The sequence below is a fragment of the Carlito syrichta genome, unplaced genomic scaffold, assembly GCF_000164805.1.
Source record: "Carlito syrichta isolate Samal-C Ts95f unplaced genomic scaffold, Tarsius_syrichta-2.0.1 Scaffold317703, whole genome shotgun sequence".
Taxonomy (NCBI): Eukaryota; Metazoa; Chordata; class Mammalia; order Primates; family Tarsiidae; genus Carlito; species Carlito syrichta.
Genome location: NW_007261799.1, coordinates 205,406 through 214,527, shown reverse-complemented (window position 1 = coordinate 214,527; position 9,122 = coordinate 205,406). Strand labels below are relative to the sequence as shown.

General features: G+C 39.6%; 1 pseudogene across 1 annotated transcript; it reads right to left on the bottom strand.

Moving 5' to 3' along the window:
• Nucleotides 1-2,611: 2,611 nt before the first annotated feature.
• On the bottom strand, nt 2,612-4,009 carry LOC103277418 (annotated as a pseudogene). Its single transcript, XR_002481360.1, has one exon. The product of XR_002481360.1 is annotated as an axin interactor, dorsalization-associated protein pseudogene (transcript).
• Nucleotides 4,010-9,122: the final 5,113 nt, after the last annotated feature.

Here is a 9,122-nt window from a genome sequence, read left to right as displayed (position 1 = left end):
TGCCTCAGCCTTCCAAGTAGCCAGAATTACAGGCATACGCTACCACGCCCGGCTGATTTTCTGATTTATTGTAGAGATGAGGTTTCGCCAGTTGCCCAGGTGGGTCTCGAACCCGCAGGCTCAGGCAATTCACTCACCTCGGCCTCCCAAGGCGCAGGATTACAGGCTGAGCCATCGAGCCCGGCCTAGGGACGTCTCTTTCTATAAAGCTCAGCCAGACATCTCCACTTTGCTGGTGCTCCTTCTCCTGACCACTTTGGAACCAAGTGCTCTGGGGATCTTTGCTCAAAAGAGATTTTTGAGAAAATGCTCTTTTTGCATTTATTATCTTCACACCTAAGCTGTAAGAGTTATAAGGTGGAGAAACAAAGATTTTCTTTTAAAGAAATGATTCTCAAAGTATTGTTCTTTACTTGATTTTCAAACTCAAACTTACTCCCCTCCCCAAATAAGTCCATCCTTCGGTTTGCACTAGAAAGTGGGAATGGATGGGGTAGATTAGTTACAGTCTTTTGTCCCTTCTACTGTGGCAGAAACAAAAGTTTAAGCCACTATTGAGAACTAAGAGGTTTGAATGGGCATAACTGAAAGAATTGTAATCATGGCTTTGTTTAAGAATTTGGAAGCTTACTTTCTTACAGTGTAATTAATTAAATATAATTTGTTAACTTGCTGGTTTCCTCTTTATGTCTTATTAGTATTTTATTTTTATTACTATTTTCTAATTTGGAGAAAGATGACTCCACTTTCATTCTCAGAACTTGACCTTCATTTTTTTTTCAGTGTAAAAGAAAAAAGTGTTCGTCTTCCCATTATGTCGAGTTTCAGGGGCTCAGCTCATAAGGGCTTCTTCACCTGCTCATTTAGACTTTTCTAGGTAAGGTGAACGGGTGCAACACACAAAGTGAACACTCTGCAAGAGACCTGAACTTATTTGAGTTTTATTTAATTAAAATATTGAGACTATGACTATTACCACATCCTTGCTGAGCTGATTTATAATCAAATTGCAGTGAAATGGAAATGCTGTTTTGTAGTTACAGTGACTAATGCTGAACATTATTCATAATGGCAGAGGGCAGGATCAAAAGTTTCTGGGGCAGCTATAGATGCCCAAGGTTAGGGGAGAATCTTCAGGTCATAAGCTCCCAAACTCCAGTGAAATATCATCAGAAATGGGGAACCATGGCAAATTTGGGGGTGTTGGTCTACTGAATGAGAATGACAACATATTCAGAGTTCTCAGATGGAGCTAGAGAGACTTAGACTGAGGCCAATCCAATCAACATACTTTTTATGCAAGTTAGAGGCTGTGAATAACATAAGAACCCAGGGAAATTTTTTTTTTCAGTTTTGCTACATTTTAATAGATGTTTTTTAAGAGATTTTTTTTAGGTCGCATCAGCAACATCAAACAAAAAGGACTGAGTACTCCACAGGGTACAGAGTGCTGCCAAGCACCTTAGAAAATTTACATGACACAAAGAAAATGCAGTTCTTGCCCCCTGAGCTTACAGTCTAGGGGTTTGACAACTCATAGTCTCAAGAGTTGAGTGAACAACAAAGTAATTTATTAAGGCAAATCCTTCACCCCTAGAGCTATTGTGGACTGAATCATTTTAAAATGTGAAATTAATCCAATAAAGATGAGATGACTAAATTTTGTTGAGAATTTTTTCAGGCTCATATAGTTTTTATTAATATCCATCTAGTAAACAGAATTGACCAAATAGACAACTGAAAGTAAAGACTAGATCTCTTGAAGTGCAAGGGCTAAAACAACTTAATTGTGGTTACTTGTTTAAAAAGCAAACATACTGAATAGTATGACTAGGGTTGTTACACTAGTTTAAAAATACACCAGATACTGACACTGCATTCCCTTCATGCATTGCTCATTTAAAATAGTGAATATTAAAATATGTGGCTTCTACATCTCACCCACAGAAAGCCCACCACAAACCAATGTTCTGTGTATCAAATATCTACCTCATATGTATCATGAAAGTCTTATTTATGCCTCATTAAAAGTAATGTAAATATTCAACTTATCATAAGCTAATGACCTGCATATTTTATATGGATGAATGTCAATATATCTAAATAAGAAATAAGTGGCAATCCTATCCAGCTATATAAAAAAAATAGAATATCTTTCCAAATTTTGCATACTCATCACTATAAGAAGAAGTATGCAGGTTTTAAGGTTTCACAATCAGTTGTCAGAAAAACAGCAATTATGCCTGCAGTAGCTCGTTAGCATCTGACTCTTTTTTTAGATGACATGATTTAGAAGACACTGTAAACCCATCCAAAAATTTTTAATTATTTTGAGATGGTTCCAACGTTAACCCGAGAATTATCAGAAAGAGTAACAATGTGATGTAGAAGAACAGCTAATCAACATGACTAAAAATAAGCTCACTTTCAGAAGAACAATCAGGTCATCTGGAAAAAAATCATAGCTACAACCTGGGGAACATTCCCATATGGGATATCTATCTGGCCAAGGCATACTTTCTAAGCAGGAAAACTATTAGATCAGGGTGAACTGAAGCCACTTCTGAGGAGTATCCTATAAATATCCAGACAGACCTTAAGAGGCCCAACATAATTGGTTCAATTCCTCTCAAAACAGTTGGATACTATCCTACCCACATCAACCCAAAGCTTGAAGTTAACTCAAACCAAAAGAGCATATGAGAGCAAAAGTGAACAAATGTGTAAACTCTAGCACATTCTTATTGCTGTATTAAGTTTGAAGATGAGCACATTCTACACACAACAGTATTGTTCCAGGAAGCAGGGCAAGAGTAATAGTAAATTACAAAACAGACTATGAATTGCACAATAGAAAAGTAAAAACATATTTTGAAATCTACAATAAACCTGTATCCAAAGAAGTCTTATACGTCAGTGATGTGCTGGACTTTGAATTCTGTGGTACAGCTTTGCAGTGGACTCACTCTGGCCTACTGGTATGGGTACAGCTTGCTTCCTGCCTGTTGAAGGGTGAATATGCTACACAGAGCTATGATGGTTTCTACCGAGTGGTAAAATTCACAGATGTTCCAGGTTAATCATGTCAGGATCATTCCTTGTGCAATGTTTGATGTAGATGAAGATAAAGTGGTTTGTTGGTCAATAATTGTAATTTCTTTCTTTTAAAGTCATTGAGTTTCTTGTATAGTTCTATTACAATTGATCCAGGTTTAATTTCATCCATCTCTATGAAAGCAAAACGGTGCTGGTAAACCTTTTTTTTAGGCTTGTAGTGTTTGAATTCAAAGAAGATAGCTGCACCTTTGGTTAATTTTTCAACATGCTTCTGGAGTTCAATATCCACATTAAAATGAACATATGTATCTTCTTTTCTTGAAGCCACAGGAGTATCTTGCACAGGAGTTAAATCTATGCCATTCAGATCCTTTACACTAACTGTACTATAGGGATCGATGCACTGCCCAGCATCTTTGAAACCAATTTTCTCAATTCTGATAGCGAGTAATGTCATTCCTGGTTCTGATGGCAATCTTGATAATAAAGTGCCCGGTACTCTAGCAGGAAAAGAATCAGGAGACCCTGCTCCAGCACCACCCTCTTCTTCATCTTCTTCAAATTCTAAATTCTCTTCTTCACCAGGTGCTAAAATCCTTCTTAATGGGATAGGCTGAACATCAAATGGGAATTCTTTATTATATGTAAGAATATTCTTTAGGATTGGTTCTAGTTTCTTCAGATCCTCCAGTTTAAATTCTTCTTGGGACTGTGTGGACTGTAAAGCTGCACTTCGCAATCCCAAGCATGTTGCAATTTTGCCTATGGTTTTCTTCTGTTGTTCTGTGAATTCAGAATTATTGTGTTGAGCTTGGGCCTCTTTTTGTAGATGTCTTGCTAATATCTGATACTCGTCTATCACCTCCACCAGCTGGCCCCAAGAATCGAAGTCGGCGCCTCTCCTAAAACTGGTGCCCCAGCGCTGCAGCAGACTCCGGCTCACCTCCGACATGGCCGGTCCCCGCCCCGTCCCCTCCCTCCCCTACTCCAGGGAGACCGGGCTTTAGGGCGCCATCCTCCCCGGGCCTGGCCCCGACATTAACAGGGCCAAGAGGAACTGCTACAGCCACCACCGCCACCCGCCGAGGAGCCGCCCAAGCCCATTTGCCGCCACAGCCAAACTTTGCCAGGAAATTTTTTAACAGAACCAGAGTGAAAATATGATTCTCTTGACACTCAGCCCCTGTTCTGTTCTGGGGAATCCATACCAACGAATTGTTTGCAAACTCATCAGCTGGTAAAGGTATATTCTTCCATGTTGCTACCACTGGTAACTTATTTTTGGGGAAAAATATCCAAAACAACAAAAACTTTAAAAAAAAATTATCTTCACACCCAGGCAGCAGGACAGATTCTTAGAAAAGTGGAAAAGGTCAACTTTTCTCCCTTCTACCCCTTTTTAAAATTGCTTGTTTCTATTCCTACCTAGCTCAAAGAACTTTTACTGATGGATGTTCTCCTAGGTGCAAACTTTGCCTGTTATGAAGGAGTCCTGGTGGAGTCAGGGAGGTCTCCTAAGAACCCAGAATCTGTTTGGCTCACTTACCAACCACTACAGATTTGTAGTCACAGGCTTAGGATTCTAACTTTTTCTTGGCAGGTCATTGTTCAACTTACTTATATTGAATGTCCGCAATATGCCAGACATTGAACTTGGCTGTGGGGCTACAAAGGTGAAAGGCAAAAAGGTTCTGGTCTCATGGAAAAGGTATGTTGTGGCCATCGTATTAGAATTATCTGAGTTGAAAATGGCTTTAGGAATATCTAACATTTTTGCATTTATTATTTTGTGAAGTTCAAATACTTGCTCACTTAATAACTATCAACTGGTAAAACAAACAAGAAACTAAGCCTATAAACATTAAGTGACTTACAACTGTTATTTTCATTTTTATAGTCAGGAAAACTAAGGCTAAACAGGTTGCATATCTTTCTCAAGATGCTATAGTCAGCAACGTAATATTAGGACTCAAGTCCTGGTATATGTACTCCAAATTCTTGTTATATCACACTACCCTATTTGTAAGGCAACTAAGTAAACAAAGTCATTAATTTTTTTCCAAGTTCATACTGTTACACTTAGTCAATAGTCATTTTGCATGAGAAGTCAACACATTTATTTCTATAGTCCTTACCTATGCTTTTTGGCTGTAGAGTTTAAAGTTCAGTATGACATAACAGTTCTTAAGCTTTTAAATCCAAACCTAGGGAAGCAGTATGGAAAGATGAGGCAGTCCCTGCCCCTGGAACCTGAAAATTAAGCTGACACAGTCAATATCTGGTTTTAGTTTTGTTAATGTGTATGCTGTGGATTGATTTTCTGTGTCCCCTCATCCAAGTTCCCATGATGGGAATCAATCAATCTCAGTCAGTCTCTCTCTCTCTCTCTCTCTCTCTCTCTTTTTCTCTGTCTCTCCCATGCGAGGACACAGTGGGAAGATGAGCATCTGCAAAACCAGGAAGAGGGCCTTCACCAGGAATGGAATCTGCCCACACCCTAACCTTGGGTTTCCCAGCCTCCAGAACTGTGATAAATATCTGTTGTTTAAGTCACCAATCTATGGTATCTTGTTATAACAGCCTGACTAAGAAAGTATCCATGCAGGTCACATCCAGTTATACCAAATACTGTTCATGCTCTATAGACCTCTGACGAGGGCAATATGGAACTTATAAGCTGACACCATCATGAACATTCTATAATCCATAGTGAACTGTTTGCAAAGCAATTTCCTTTTGTGAAGCAATGCTCCAGCAGATAATAGGATAAACCAAAAGCCTGTAATAATAATTACAGATATGTTTCTCTAACATCTGCTTGTTGGTATACACACACATTCCCTAAACTAGACATCTTGGTAAGTGGGATTTGTTTTCTAGGTATATAAAAAGGAGTCATTTCTGGGCAATGAAATCCATATTCCAAATTCCAGCACTGGAATTCACCTGAGTGCATGCCAAGAAACTGAGATGCAGTGGTGGCAAATGGACTACTCAGGCTTTTCACCAATGAGAATGGTGCAATCCTTCTTAAAGCCTTCAGGGTACAGCAAGGACAAGTCTGGTTATAAATCAAAGGACATTATTTACATGGGTGATATATATAATAATGTTGATTCAGCAGAAATTTGCCGGCCATTTTCTAAGAGCAAACCGGCCTTCAGATCCTCCCCTATTTGTAAACTCCCGATTGGAATCTTTGCTGATGCCGTTGAGAAGCCAAGAGAGAGGTCACAGTCAGGTCTAAAGAATGAGGCTCTGAAGAGGAAATTAGCCTAGGAAATGGGAAATGTGTTAGAAGGAAAATGGGAGATGGGCAGAACAAAATGGTTTAGGATGGTGCCTGTTGAAAAGCCATACAGTCCAGTCTATGTTTATAAGGACTGTTCTCTCAGCTTAATGTGCCCTTAATGTGACCTCTCTGGGCATCTAGTAAGTGCCAGCTTGAATATTTGCAGCAGTGTGGGAAAACAAAACAAAACAAGACTACAACCCTGAGTGCCTACTACAGAGTGCGGGGCACTGGTGGATACAGGTCCATAACCTTTTCTTTACCTGGGATTCTCAAATGGGGGGATGGGAGACTGGGTGCAATGACTCACACCTTTAATCCCAGCTACTCTGGAGGCTGGGTGGGTGGGGGAAGAATTGTTTAAGGCCAAGAATTCAAGACCAGCCTGGGCAACATAGAAAAATCCCATCTCTAAAAAAATAAAATAAATTAACCAAGTATGGTGTGTGTGCTTATATTCCTAGCTACCTGGGAGGTTGAGGTGGAAGGATTCCTCAAGCCCAGGAGTTTGAGGCTGCAGTGAACTATGATTGTACCACTGCACCCTAGCCTGGTGACAAAGCAAGACCCTGTCACAAACAAACAAACAAACAAACAAAGTAAAACAAAGTGAAGGATGGGGGATGGGGAAGGAAGAACTCAAGAGGCTAAGCCAGCTCTGAAACACCTCTTTGTTGTTGCAAGTTTGAATCTCATGGGGTTGCCTTGCTTGCAGTTGGCTTGTCTTACTCAGCAACACAATTGCATGTTCTTTTAAGGGGTTTCCAAGTATCTAGTACTCAGAGAATATATAGCACTCATAAACTGTAAAGAAGGAGTACAATTTCATTGTATCCTTGAGTTGTTGTTATGATTTTTTACTTCTATAGATAGGCAGCCAAGGTAAGGAAGAGCTTTCATTTTTAGTCCCTCAGCAGTCTTACATTCAAATATCTAACCATTCTTTCTTTTTTTTTTCTCTTTCTACCTTCCTCCTTGCAATAAGTTTCTGATGAACACCTGAGCACAAAGCAGGCACTGTGCTGTTACTTGCTCTCATAGTGAAAGATGACGCAACAGATCTTCCTTACAACCAGAAGGCAGAGGGTAGCTCTGTGTGGTCTCTTAATTTTTGTTCAGATGGTATTAATGTCGATACTATTCAGGCTATGGCTTATGTGCATAAACATGGCACTTATCTCCATGAATTGTAAATTTCCTATTTAATCCTTTGTTTATCTCTGTAGTCTCATCTCAGACTTTAAAATCCCCATTCTTAGGAATGGCTCTGGGCTTAAGGCACAAACAATTATTCCTTTCTGTCTTCCTAAATTTCTTTTGTTGCCTAGATGACTGTCATATTAAAAAATTGTTGGCATGCACCAATTTGAAGTGGATCTGGCTGACTCTAAGAATACAACAGTTTCCTGGGATATCTACCCCATTGCCCGCATGATTCCATGGGGGACACACTCTGTCAGTTTCTCTCAGGTTACCCGTTTCTGTCAATATTCTCATAATTTAAAAAGAAAAACCTCTTCTGTCTTGCATGTGTTCCTATTCGTCTACGATATAACCTAATGGATGGGGGGTTGTCAACATAATATCTTATTTCTAGAGTTTAATAGGAATAAAATCTATTTATACAGGAAGTTTTGGAATTATTGAATCCTCTAATTTTTCTGCATTGTTTTATTATCACATTTATTTGTAGTTCCCTGTCACAATTTCTTCTTTCTTCCATCAATCTCTCAGTCTTCATGAGGAAGTCTCGGTGATAAAGTGGAAAGGTCTGGCTTTTTGTCTTGCTCCTGACAAGCTGGATCCTTCAGCAGACTAGCTCAGTCTTATTTTCTCAACATAAATGGGGCAGTCCTACTTACCTCTCAAGAGTATTTTGAAGGTTAAAATATGTCAGGCCCTCCACTGGGCTTGGCACATGCATGTCAATAAATGTTAACCAAAGACTGTTGGTAGTATTGCCTCCTCTAATCAATCTTTCCAGGCTTATAATTCCTCCTGTTCCTACACATCAGTTCTTTCTGTTCATGGCTGTTCAAGAGGTTCCTCTGACCTCTAGCCTCTCAGAATCAAAGCAGTTGCTTGGCTCTCCTGCCACCAACCCTAATGGGGCATGTCCAAGCTGGTGGGGTTCTGGGTGGCAGCATGAGCCTCGTCTGAGGTGGCTTTTAGTCAGTCTTTTACTCCAGAGATATGACTCAGTTGCTGACCTTTTGGAAATCCCAGTAGTGGCCAAATTGACTTGGCTAATGGTAACTGGATGTGATGATTCTTTTAAAGTAAGTTCTTGAAGAAGACAAAGCGCTGGTGGCAGTGGAGTGTTTTTTATGTCAAAGCTGAGTAATGAGAAAGTTTCTTTGGAAGCGGTCAGGGAAAGGAGTAGGGAGGGAAAAGGGAAATGTGGATTTTAACACAGAAGGCAGGAATATGAACCAAGACTTGGATTATAAACGAATATCAATTTTTCTGAAATTAGAACTTAGAAAAGTCAAAATAACAATTTTGTTACAATTGGTAGTTCTATAGATAATCCTGAGGTTTTACATCATTCAAGATTCTACTTGAGGTTGGGCATGGTGGCTCATGCCTGCAATCTCAGCACTTTGGGAGGGCAAGGTGGGAAGATCACCTGAGACCAGAAGTTCGAGACCAACCTGGGCAACATAGAAAGATCTCATCTTCACAAAATTTTTTTAAAAAAATTATGCACCTGTAGTCCCAGTACATTTTCTTTGGGCATGTTGTCTCCATCAAATGGACTTTTTTTTTTTAA